Consider the following 12,148-nt stretch of genomic DNA (forward strand, 5'->3'; position numbering starts at 1 on the left):
TCTTTCTCTGCCTTCATTAAGGGTTTTAATCATTTATAGTCTAATACTCTCTTAATAGCTAATAGCTCTCTTTTATCTTTTCTGTGTTTATAAGTTGTCTCCCCAACAAAGCCATGAGTAATTTGGGGGCAGTATCCCCATTCCCTATATTCTGAAGCTCTTTTGTAACAGTATTAATTAATCCATAAAAATAATAACCTGGATTCATATCAAATCTTTCAGAACGCTCCCACTTTCTGGGGGCCTCAAAAGAAAAAGAATAGGGTCCTTCTTTATGGAAATATTCAAATTACTTGAAGTCAAACAAGTCAAATCTCCTTGGCTTCATGAATCTCCATCCATTCCCACCCATTCTTGAGTATTCCTGGGTTTTGTCTCAGCTTTTGATTTCTTTGCAATCAGAGTTTTCTTCTGTTTATCTTTAAGTGCTTTCTCCACTAGTTACCATAATACCTTGTGTCTCTGACTACTCTCTCCAATAATACCTACAGCACCCAGGATTTCCTGTGTCATAACACTTCACATTTGAATTTCTTTTTCAGTGCCTTTCTTCCCCAGAAGACTTTTAGCCACATGAAGGCAGAGAAGAATCCTGTCCTCTTCATTATTATATCCCCAGCATCTTAACAGAATGCCTAACACATAGTAGGCATTTAGTAGATATTTATTTAATGAATGCAGCACCTCTGTGCCTGGCCTGAAGTTATACTGTCTCACATTTCTCTCTGGCCCTCATTAGTAAATAACAAAATTTATTTCCCTTGTCATAAATGCATTTGAGATTTTTTTTTTTTCCAAAACGAGTTTCATTAAAACATAATGGAGGGCTGGGATTGTGGTCAGAGGTATATGCTTGCCTAGCAGCATGCATGAAGCACTGGGTTCAATCCTCAGCACCACATAAAAATAAAATAAAGGTATTGTGTCCACCCACAACTAAAAAATAAAAGTTCAAAAACAAAATAATGGAGTGTTAGAGCACTTGCCTTACATGCATGAGGCAATGGGTTTGATCCTCAGCACCACATAAATAAATAAAATGAAAGTATTGTGGGCTGGAGATGTGGCTCAAGCGGTAGCGCACTCGCCTGGCATGCGTGCGGCCCGGGTTCGATCCTCAGCACCACATACCAACAAAGATGTTGTGTCCGCCGAAAACTAAAAAATAAATATTTTTTAAAAAAAAGAAAGTATTGTGTCCATCTACAGCTAAAAAATTTTTGAATTTAAAAAAAAACAACAGATTGGACTCCAAAAGGACATTCTATGAAAGAAACTGCAAAAAAGAAAATTGAAATTTTTAAAGTATAGCTTTCTGTTCTAACACTGATTAATTCCCAGGCTCATGAGATCTGTTTCACAGCCTACTTGACCATCTCATTCACCCAAGGTAGCCTACCTTTCTCAAATAGGAAAGTCTTGGGGAATGTTGTGCATGAATGGGGTGAGTCTTATGTGATGTCCTTACTCTTTTCCTGGTGCCTGTTAAAAGTTTATCTTTCTGTACTTCCATCTGTAGTGACTGGACAAGGGAGATGGCAAGCCTTTTCAGTCAATGAGGGGGAAAGAAAAGAAACTGTACTACTTTTGTCTAATTAGAACCACTTCTTCTTAATTGTCTCATTTGGAGAAACAGATATGCCAAATAAAATTCAAAACTCCATTCAAGTCAAACTTAATTTCATAATCACTTCCCCTTCTAGTCTTCCTGTTACAAAAAAAAAAAAATTGGCTTGAGAGTATATTAGTCTATTTAGTATCCTATAACAAAATACCATATGCTGGGAAGTTAACTACAGTAACTTATTTCTCACAGTCTAGAGACTAGAAGTCTCAAAATGAAAGTGCCAGCAGACTTCTTATCTACTGAGGGCCCTTGTTTTGATTCAGCCATGGTGCACCTTCTCTCACACTGTGTCTTCACATGTTAGAGAAGTAAACCTTGGTCCTCTTTTATTACAGCATTAATCTTATTCATGAGGGCTGTGACCTCTTGATCTAATCACTTCTCAAAGCGGGGAGTTAAGATTTTAACATACAAACTTTGAGGATGGCGTGGGCAAGGTGGTATAACATTCAGATCATAGGTAAGAGAGATTTTCTTTTTATAAAGCCATGCTTGTTATTACTTGTGATCAAAAGGAATAAGGCTTTTTAGGAGCAGGAGTCCAGGGATGGAGTTAGAGAGAAATGTTAAAACTCTTTAAGCATACTGCCCTTACAATTAATTCATCAACTTCAAAGCTTGGCCTCCTGGTTCTATCTGTCCCTAACCCATCCCCCAATGCTAATTTTTGTCCTGGTTTTTAATCTCTTTTTTTCCATCTCCCTCCCCCTGACTTCTTCCTCCTTTTCCTCTTTCTTTTCTCCCTCATTCTTGTTCTCTGCAATTTCTACCCAACATATAAGTACCCAACCAAGAATTTATGAACTTCTGAAATGCCTTATTATTCACTAACTAAACTGTGGGTATGAGTGAATATGTTTGCCCCATTCCATAGGCTGTCAGAGGCTTTTCTTGATTCCCAGAGCTTACTATCAGCCAACTTCCATTATATTTAGTAACTCCCCAGCTTAGTGTGACACTTCCTCTTCTTGATTCTTGAGTCAGGCAGAAATCCAATTCAGATTTAATATATTGTAGAGTTACCCTGGGGCTCTTTGCTGATTGATCTGAGGTAGTATATAAGTGGTGGTACAGCATTTGGGCTCTAACCCATACTGCCTGGCCTCAAATCCTAGTACTACTACTTAGTTCTGTATGCTATTAAAGAGAGAATAATAATATCAACCACCACCAAAGGTTGGTATATATATGTAAAGCATTTAGAACATAGTCTGAAACATGATCTAGTAAGTATTAGTTATTATTATGAATTTACCAATGACCTTACTGGGGAAAGACACAGGTTACTTCTAACACACTATTGAACAAATATTTATTGAATGACCACAAGCGACAGATAATGTGCAGGCAGAATATAGAGATGAAGCAGAAACTAGTTCTAACTTCAATGAGCTGTATTTGGTCTATAGATAGAACTGAGGGCAAAGGAATAGCTGCTTTTCTAGATAATCCTTTACTATTATCTCTATTGACTTGAATTCAAGAAAGAATGTTTACCCTTTGACTAATATTATATTCGGTTTTCTTCAGAAGGTCAGAAACACATTTTGTAACCATATATCATGATCCCCCTTGCTCTCTCCTAAATATACTAGGGATTACAAAATTATATCTCTTCCTATTTTACTATCAACAAAAAGAAATAATAGGGGTTGGGGCTACAGCTTAGTGGCAGAGTGCTTGCCTAACATGCATGGATGGGGCACTGGGTTCAATCTCAACACCACATAAAATTTTTTTTAAAAAGGCATTCTGTCCATCTGCAACTACCAAAAAAAATTAAAAGAAATAATATCTTGTCTTTTCCCCCAAACCTCAGTTCTTCAAATTCTCAGATATGATAACTTTGGATGATTCTGGTCCTTTTTTTCTCTGTCTGGCTTTGATTTGGTGGTTTGTCAATACATATCTGTTTTCCCTATGTGTATAGTGAAATGTGGAAAAGTAAGCTGAGTCAGAAAAGTGTCAGAATTTACCATTGTTGTGGTAATTATTTAAGGCCCTTTCTCAACAATTTTTCCCAGATTCAGCTGCATATCTCTCTGGCTTATGATAACATAGTAAAAGCATGCAGACAGGAAACAAATTTAAAATGTTTTCACCAGAAGATAACAAACAACACTTTCTAAAACAAAGCATGAAGTTCTAATATAAATGGTGCTTGAGAGGGGAAAAAAGGATTTTAAAAAAAGATACAGTGAATTAACTAAAAATAACAGCCAATTCTTTGTTCTGGTTATCATTCTTATTCAAAACCAAGACATTTTTATCTGTATACTCTGATAAGCACTGTCTCTTCTAAGGGAGGGAAGGAGTCAGGGACAAGCCCTGAGCTTAGCTGTAGGAATATGAAAATGGAGAAGTGCAGCACTGTGGGACAGATTAGTCTCTGGAGAGCACTGGGTCAGCATTGTTTTATCATGGTATGTTTGCTTTCTGTTTTGAGTTCTTTAGTGACTCACAAATGTTCTCTCTCTCTCCACCCTTTATCTAACCAGCCACAATAAAATCTAACTGTCAGAGAACAGTATGTTTATTACTAAGGAAAGGCAGGTATTTGATGCAATAGTAACCAAAATTTGCTTAATTATGTAAAATTTGCCATACTATCGTCAAATTTCTTTTTTTTTTAGAATTGATTCATTATTCTCTTTTTAAGCCAATAGTTATTCAACTAGTGATAATTAAAATTATTTTAGTAAATCATTAATATCTTTCAATAATCTTTAAAATCACAACTAGAATAAATATGCTTTAGACAATTTTAATTACATTTAGTTTCTTTTCAGTTTGATGGGGGTAAATAAAAACTCTTCTATATTTTAGTTTGAATACCAAAATGTAAGATTCAAAAAAGAATACAACTGGTTAAGCTGTAAAAACTACCTACTGCTTTACTTGACATCACAGAATTTTTCCATTTTCTCACTTTATCTTTCCCATTCCCACTAATATTTTCAGTCTAAAATTTATAGCCATTATGAGTACTCAATCCTAGATCCAGACATGCTAGAATTCTCAATAGTATATAAATCTTTCAAATTCTCACCTCATCATTAAAGTCACTCTTTAAGGTTATATGCAACCTGTGGCAAATAATTAAGAACATAGAATATCTGAACATATAACAAGTACAACTCTTGTTCACTGCCTAAATCTGAATCAGAATCAGGGATCCTGAATTTCTGGCCCAGGAAACCTATGAATAAACAAATTTTAAAGGGAGAGTATTTGGTCAGGGAATGTGGTATCCTGGCTTCTATACCTTGTGCAACCTTCGGAGCAAGTCCCTAAATATAGATCGTGCCTCAGTTTAATCACCTGTGGAACTGTGATACCACTATCTATGCTTTAACAAATCTCTTCTTAGGGATACTGAGATCTAACACAGGAAAGTGCTTTGAACTGCTCAGAAAATAGTGCTACATAACTTCGAAGATTTTCATTATTGTCACCATCTTTATACTTGATACTTATTCTTGATGTTCTTTCCATTAGAAAAATTCAGATTTACAAAGAGATATATGTATTCATATAGCATATCTCTGAGAGAAATCTCTAATTTCAATATGCAAAATAAGTAATTTAGCAAATTAAGTTTTAAGACAATTTAAATGATCCAAAGCCAGAATTCCAGTCTAGTATATACGAATATATTGGCTCTCAGAGCTACAGCATTATAAACTCACTGGTAACTGAGTCAATCTTCACATGACTAAGTCTAGCAATTTTGTAATTTTGTTGCTGAAAGCTCAGTCCTTGTCCCCAATGTTAATCCAATAATGAGGACACTGTTTTGAGAAAAAGGAAAAAGAAGGTTCATTGCTTTGCTAGCAAAGGAGAAACAAGGAACTCCTATCCCAAAAGCTGTGATTCTGCCCATCCACAGGAACAGGGGGCTTTTATAGAGATGATTCAGAAAAAAATGAGATTAGGGAGGAGACATCAGGAAGGAGAAGTTTAGGGAAAAGAATATCACAAGATCAGGGAGGAGATGGGAAAGGAGAAGAAGGTTTGGGAAAAGAAGATCAAGGAAGAGACTGGGAAGAAGAATTAGGGAAAAGAAGATCAGGGAGGAGAAAAGAAGATTGGGAAAAAGAAAAAAAACATGGAAGTTTCAAGCCAGAAGGGATATAGTCAAAGCATCAAGAATAACAATGCATTACAATTTCACTTTTAAAATTTCCTACAACCAGGACTTCCTTTTAAATGAATGGCTTTTTAAATTAAATTAATGATCAATATTTCAAAGAAAGTGAGAGAATGAGAGAAATTCCAGGTTTCCTAAGACGACAACTCTACTTGATCATAATAGATTTCCAGATAGCTACTGTGTTAATAGTTCTCCAGAGAAACGGAATCAACAAAGGGTGTATGTGGGGAGTATGGGGGACAGAAGAAATAGACAAAACACAGAGAGAGAGAGAGATTTTAAGGAATTGGCTCAGTTGAATGTGGAGGCTAAGTGAATACAATATCTTATGGGCTAGTCTAGCAGAATGGAGATTCAAGGAAGAGTTGCAGGTCAAATCAAAATGCAGATTGAATTCAAAGGTAGTCTGCTGACAGAATTCCTTCTTGCTGGAGAGAGGTCAGTCTTTATTCAGTTAAGCCCTTTGTTTTAGTCAGCTTTTTCTCTACTGAGACTCAAAGTGAGACAGGGTGTCATTCAGAAGAGTATAGCAGAGGAAAGCATCTCAGGATATGGTCATTGAGAGGGAGGGGGGGAGAGAGAGAGAGAGAGAAATTGATTAAGCTCAGTTTACAAAATATATACCCCAAAAGCATGACCCCAGTGACCCACCTCCTCCAGCCATACCCTATCTGCCTTCAGTTACCACTCAGTTAATTGCTATCCAGGGATCAGTTCATTGATTGGGTCAAGGCTCTCATAACCCAATCATTTCACCTCTAAACCTTGTATTGTCTTACACATGAGATTTTGGAGGACACCTCACATCTAAACCATAACAGCCTTCAACTGATTGGATGTGGAAGGAAATCTGATTTACTCGGAATCCAGTTGAAATATTAATATCATTCAAAAAACACCATCACAAACACATCCAGAATAATATTTGACCAAGTATCTGGGCATTATAGTCCAAATAAATTGACACATAAAATTAGTGATCACAGCTGCTTTGTTTAGTGGCACTAAACTATAAAATATAAATATACATTATTACATATTATCTTCATTCAAAACACTTTGATTTTTTAATTGACATAAAATTGTATGTATTGATAATATGATATTTAGAAGTACATATACATTGTAGATTGACTAATTAGTTAACGTATGCATAGTTATTTTGGTGATGAGAACACTCGGCATTTTTCAAAAATATTTAAATATGGTCACTATATGGTCACCATGTTGTATGATAGAGCTCTCGAATTTACTCCTCCTAACTAAAATTCTGTATCCTTAACATCTCTCCAACACTCCCCCCACTTCGCCACACACACAGAGACACAGCTGTTCCAGCCCCTGGAAACTATCATTCTACTCTGTAGTTCTATATGATCTACTTTTTTAGATTCCCACATGAATGAGATAATGCAGCATTTGTCTTTCTGTGCCTAGCTTATTTCATTTAACATCATGTCCTCCAACTTCATCATATTGTTAATATATATGGCAGTATTTCCTCTTTTTATGGTTGAATAATATCCCATTGTATAAATAAATATTTTCTTTTTTATAATACACATCCTAGCAGGTATGACGTGACGTAGCCCATTGTGCTCATTGCATTTTCCTGCTATTAAGTTATGTTGAGGGCAGGGGATGTGGCTCAAGTGGTAGCGCGCTCGCCTGGCATGTGTGCGGCCCAGGTTCAATCCTCAGCACCACATACAAACAAAGATGTTGTGTCCGCCGAGAACTAAAAAATAAATATTAAAAATTCTCTCTCTCTCTCTCTCTCTCTCTCTCTCTCTCTCTCTCTCTCTCTTAAATTTAAAAAAAAAAGTTATGTTGAACATTTTTTCATATATGTGTTGCCGTTTGTGTGTCTTCCTAAGATAAATGTATATTAGGGTCCTCTAACCAGTTTTTGTTTTTGTTTTTAATTTTTTAATTGTCAATGGACCTTTATCTTATTTATTTATATGCAGTGCTGAGAATTGAACCCAGTGCCTCACACATGCTAAGCAAGTGCTCTACCACTAAGCCACAAGCCCAAGCCCCTCTGCCCAGTTTTTAATCAGGTTATTTGTTTACTTACTATTGAGTTGTTTTAATTCTTTATATATTTTGGAGATAAACCCTTTAGCAGATATATGATTTTCAAGTATTGTAGCTCACTCTGTAGATTATCTTCACCCTGTTGATTGTTTCCTTGAATGCACATTTTAGTTTGATATAATCCCACTTGTCTATTTCCATTTTGTTGCCTTGGATTTTGGGGTCAGACCACAAAAATCATGCCCAAACCAATGTCATGGAACTTTTTCCCTAGATCTTTTTCTAGTAGTTTCATAATTTCAGGTTTTACATTTAAGTCTTTAATCTATTTTCAAATAATTTTTATATCTAGTATGAGATAGTGATCTAATTTCATTCTTCTGATGTATATATCCACTTTTCCCAACACCATTTATTGAAAAGACTGTCCTTTTTCTACTTTGTGTTCTTGGTATCTTTGTTGAAAGTCAATTGACTATAGATGTGTGCATTTATTTTTGTGCTCTCTGTCCAGTGGTCCATGTATCTGTTTTGTTTTGTTTTATATTTGTTTGTTTTGCCAGTAAAATGCTGTTTTGGTTACTATAGCTTTGAAGTTGGATAGTGTGATACTACCACTATATTCTTTTTGTTCAACATTGCTTTGATTGAGCAGGGTCTTTTGTGGTTCCATGTGAATCTTAGAATTTTTTTCTATTTCTGTGAAGAATGCTCTTGGTATTATAGGGATTACATTGAATATGTAGATTGCTTTGGGTAAGTGCAGATATTTTAACAGTATTCATTTCTCCAATCCATGAACATGGGATATCTTTCCTTTTCTATGTCTTATTCAATTTCTTTCATTAAATTTCTTAAATTTCATTAAAATTCAATTTCTTTCATTAAAACATTTCATTAATGTTTTATACTTTTCAATGTACTAATCTTTCATCTCCTTAGTTAAATTTCATTCTTTAGTATTTTTTCTGTATTTCTTGTAAATGGGATTGTTTCCTTTTTTTTTCAAATAGGTTGCTGTTAATATATAGAAACACTAATGATTTTTATATGTTGATTTTGTATCCTTCAATTTTACTGAATTATAGCAGGTTAGGTTTTTATTTTGGGAGTGTTTGTTGTTTTGTGTGTGTGTGTGTGTGTGTGTGTGTGTGTTTGAATGCCTTTTCTTTCTCTTGCTTAATTGTTTTGGCTAGGACTTCCAGCACTATATTGAATAGAAGTGGTGAGTGTGGCATTGTTTTGTTCCAAATCTTAGAGGGAAAGATTTCATCTTTTCCATGTTTAGTATGGTGATTTCTCTGGGTTTTTCATGTATGGACTTAATATTGTGCTGAAGAATGTCGTTTCTATACTTAACTTGCTGAGGGCTTTTATCATAAAAAGATGTTGTATTTTGTCAAATGCTTATTTCTATTGAACTGATCATATCTATTAGTGTGATGTATTACATTTATTGATTTGTGTATGTTCAAACATCCTTGCATCCCTATTATAAATCCCACCTGATTATAAATTTAGTTTCCTGGTATTTTGTTGAGAATTTTTCTTATCTATTTGCCTTTATTTTTTTCCTTTTTCTTTTGTTTTTTATTCCTTTTCTTTTTATACTGTCCTTTTCTGGCTTTAGTATCAGAGTAATGCTGACCTCATGAGTTTGAATGCATTCTCTCCTCTTCAATGTTTTGGAAGAGTTGAAGCATTGATATTAGTTCTTTATTTTATTTTATCTTATTTTAAGATAGAGAGAGAGAGAGAGAATTTTAATATTTATTTTTTAGTTTTTGGCAGACACAACATCTTTGTTTGTATGTGGTGCTGAGGATCGAACCCAGGCCGCACGCATGCCAGGCGAGCGCACTACCGCTTGAGCCACATCCCCAGCTCGATATTAGTTCTTTAAATGTTTGACAGAATTCAGCAGTGAAGTCATCATGTTCAGGGCTTTTGTTTGATGGGAAACTTTTTTATTACTGATACAATTCCTTTACTCGTTGCTCTGTTGAGATTTTCTATTTCTTCATAATTCAATATTGTAGGTTGTATATGTCAAGAAATTTATCCATTTCTTCTAGGCTGTCCAATTGTTAGCACTTACCTGTCCATATTCATCTCTTATGATCTAATCAGTATAAATATATGAATACTATTTATGCCAGTAATATTGAGCCCAGTTGTATATTCTATTAATCTGTATTTCTATTGTATTAGGGGGTTTTATTTGGTTGGGTATTTTTGTTGTTGTTTTATTTTTGGTGGTGGTGCTGAGAATTGAACCCAGGGCCTTGTACTTGCTAGGCAAGCACTACCAACTGAGCTAAATCCTCACCCACCCCCACTGTATTAGTTTTAATGTCTCTTTTTTTCATTTCTGATTTTATTTAAAGTCTTTCTTTTTTTCTCAATCTACCCAAAGGCTTGTCAAATGTTTATCTTTACAAAAATCATTTCATTTCATTGACCTTTTTCCTATAGGTTTTCTATCTACTCCATTTATTTCTGCTAACTTGGTATTCTGTTAAGATATAAAAAGTCAAGCAAAGCCAGGTAGAGTGGTGCATGCCTATAATTCAGCAACTCAGGAGACTGAAGCAGGAGGATCACAAGTTCAAGGCCTCAGCAATTTAGTGAAACCCTATCTCAAAAATAAAAACGACTTGGGATGTGGCTCAGTGGCATAGTGCCCCTTGATTCAATCCCCAGTAGAAAGCAAGCAACCAAGAAAGAAAATCAGCCAGTAAAGGAAAAGCCACTGGAATCAAAACTTTTGAATAAATATGGATGTGCCAAGTGCAGTGGCACACTCCTGTAATCCCAGCAATTTGGGATTGCAGGAAATTTGGGAGGTTGAGGCAGGAGAATCAAAAGTTCAATCAAGGGCTGGGGATGTGGCTCAAGCGGTAGCACGCTCGCCTGGCATGCGTGCGGCCCGGGTTCGATCCTCAGCACCACATACAAACAAAGATGTTGTGTCCGCCGAAAACTAAAATAAACAAATAAATATTTTTTAAAAAAAAAGTTCAATCAAGGCCAGTCTTGGCAATATAGCTAGATCCTGTCTCTAAATAAAAACAAAAAAGGGCTGGGAGTGTAGCTCAGTGATAGTTCCCCTTAGTAAAATTCCCAGTACTACCCCCCCCCAAAAAAAGATGTAGATGTATGTTTATCCAAACCTCAGTTTCCTCGTCTGTAAAATGGATATAAGGATATTTCTTCTGAGCTGTGAGTGTAGCGCAGTGATAGAGCACATGCTTAGCATGTGTGAGGTTTTGGGTTCAATCTCTAGCACCCTGAAAAAATTTTTAACTTCTATACAGCAGTGTTCTTGAAAATGTAAATGAGCACTTTACAGATTATCATTTACATATATAACCTGCTTTTTAAAACTTTTAAAATTTTGTTCTTTTTATATATATAACAAAAGAATGCATTCTGACCTATTTTACATACATGCAGTATAACTTCCCATTCTTGGGTTGTACATGATGTGGAGTTACATTGGTCATGTATTCATATATGAACGTAGGAAAGTTATGTCCGATTCATTCTACTGCCATTCCGATTCCTATTCACCCTCTCTTCTCTTCATTCCCTTTTGTAATCCAATGAACTTCTGTTCTTTCCTACCACCCTCTTATTGTGTGTTAGCATCCACATATCAGAGAGAACATTCGGCCCTTGGTTTTTTGGGATTGGCTTATGTCACTCAGCATGATAGTCTCCAGTTCCATCCATTTACCAGAAAATGCCATAATTTCATTTTCTTTATGGCTGAGTAATATTACATTGTGTATATATACCACATTTTCTTTATCCATTCGTCTATTAAAGGGCACTTAGGTTGGTTCTATAGCTTAGCTATTGTGAATTGAGCTGCCATAAACATTGATGTGGCTGCATCACTATAGTATGCTCATTTTAAATCCTTTGGATATTGATGTGTGGGTTAACTGGATCAAATGGTGATTCCATTCCAGGTTTTCTGAGGAATCTCCATACTGCTTTTCATAGTGGTTGCACCAGTTTGCAGTCTCACCAGCAATGTATAAATACACCTCCCCCCCCAGTCCTTGCCAACATATAATCTGCTCTTAACATGTATTTTCTGCCCTCTAAAACATGCCAAAATACTTGGTTTATTGCATGTATATCTCTCTATTGCAGTTCAATAACAATAATTTGCATTTTCTAGAGAATGATTCATCAGCTACATTGTTTTACCACATTTTGGTCATACTTGGATATAAGATGTATTATAAATAAGCATTATCACTAATAAAATTTATAAAGTACTATATAGTTTGCAAATGATTTTCTTTTTTATTTTA

The sequence above is a fragment of the Urocitellus parryii genome, chromosome 4 (genome assembly GCF_045843805.1).
Source record: "Urocitellus parryii isolate mUroPar1 chromosome 4, mUroPar1.hap1, whole genome shotgun sequence".
Classification (NCBI taxonomy): domain Eukaryota; kingdom Metazoa; phylum Chordata; class Mammalia; order Rodentia; family Sciuridae; genus Urocitellus; species Urocitellus parryii.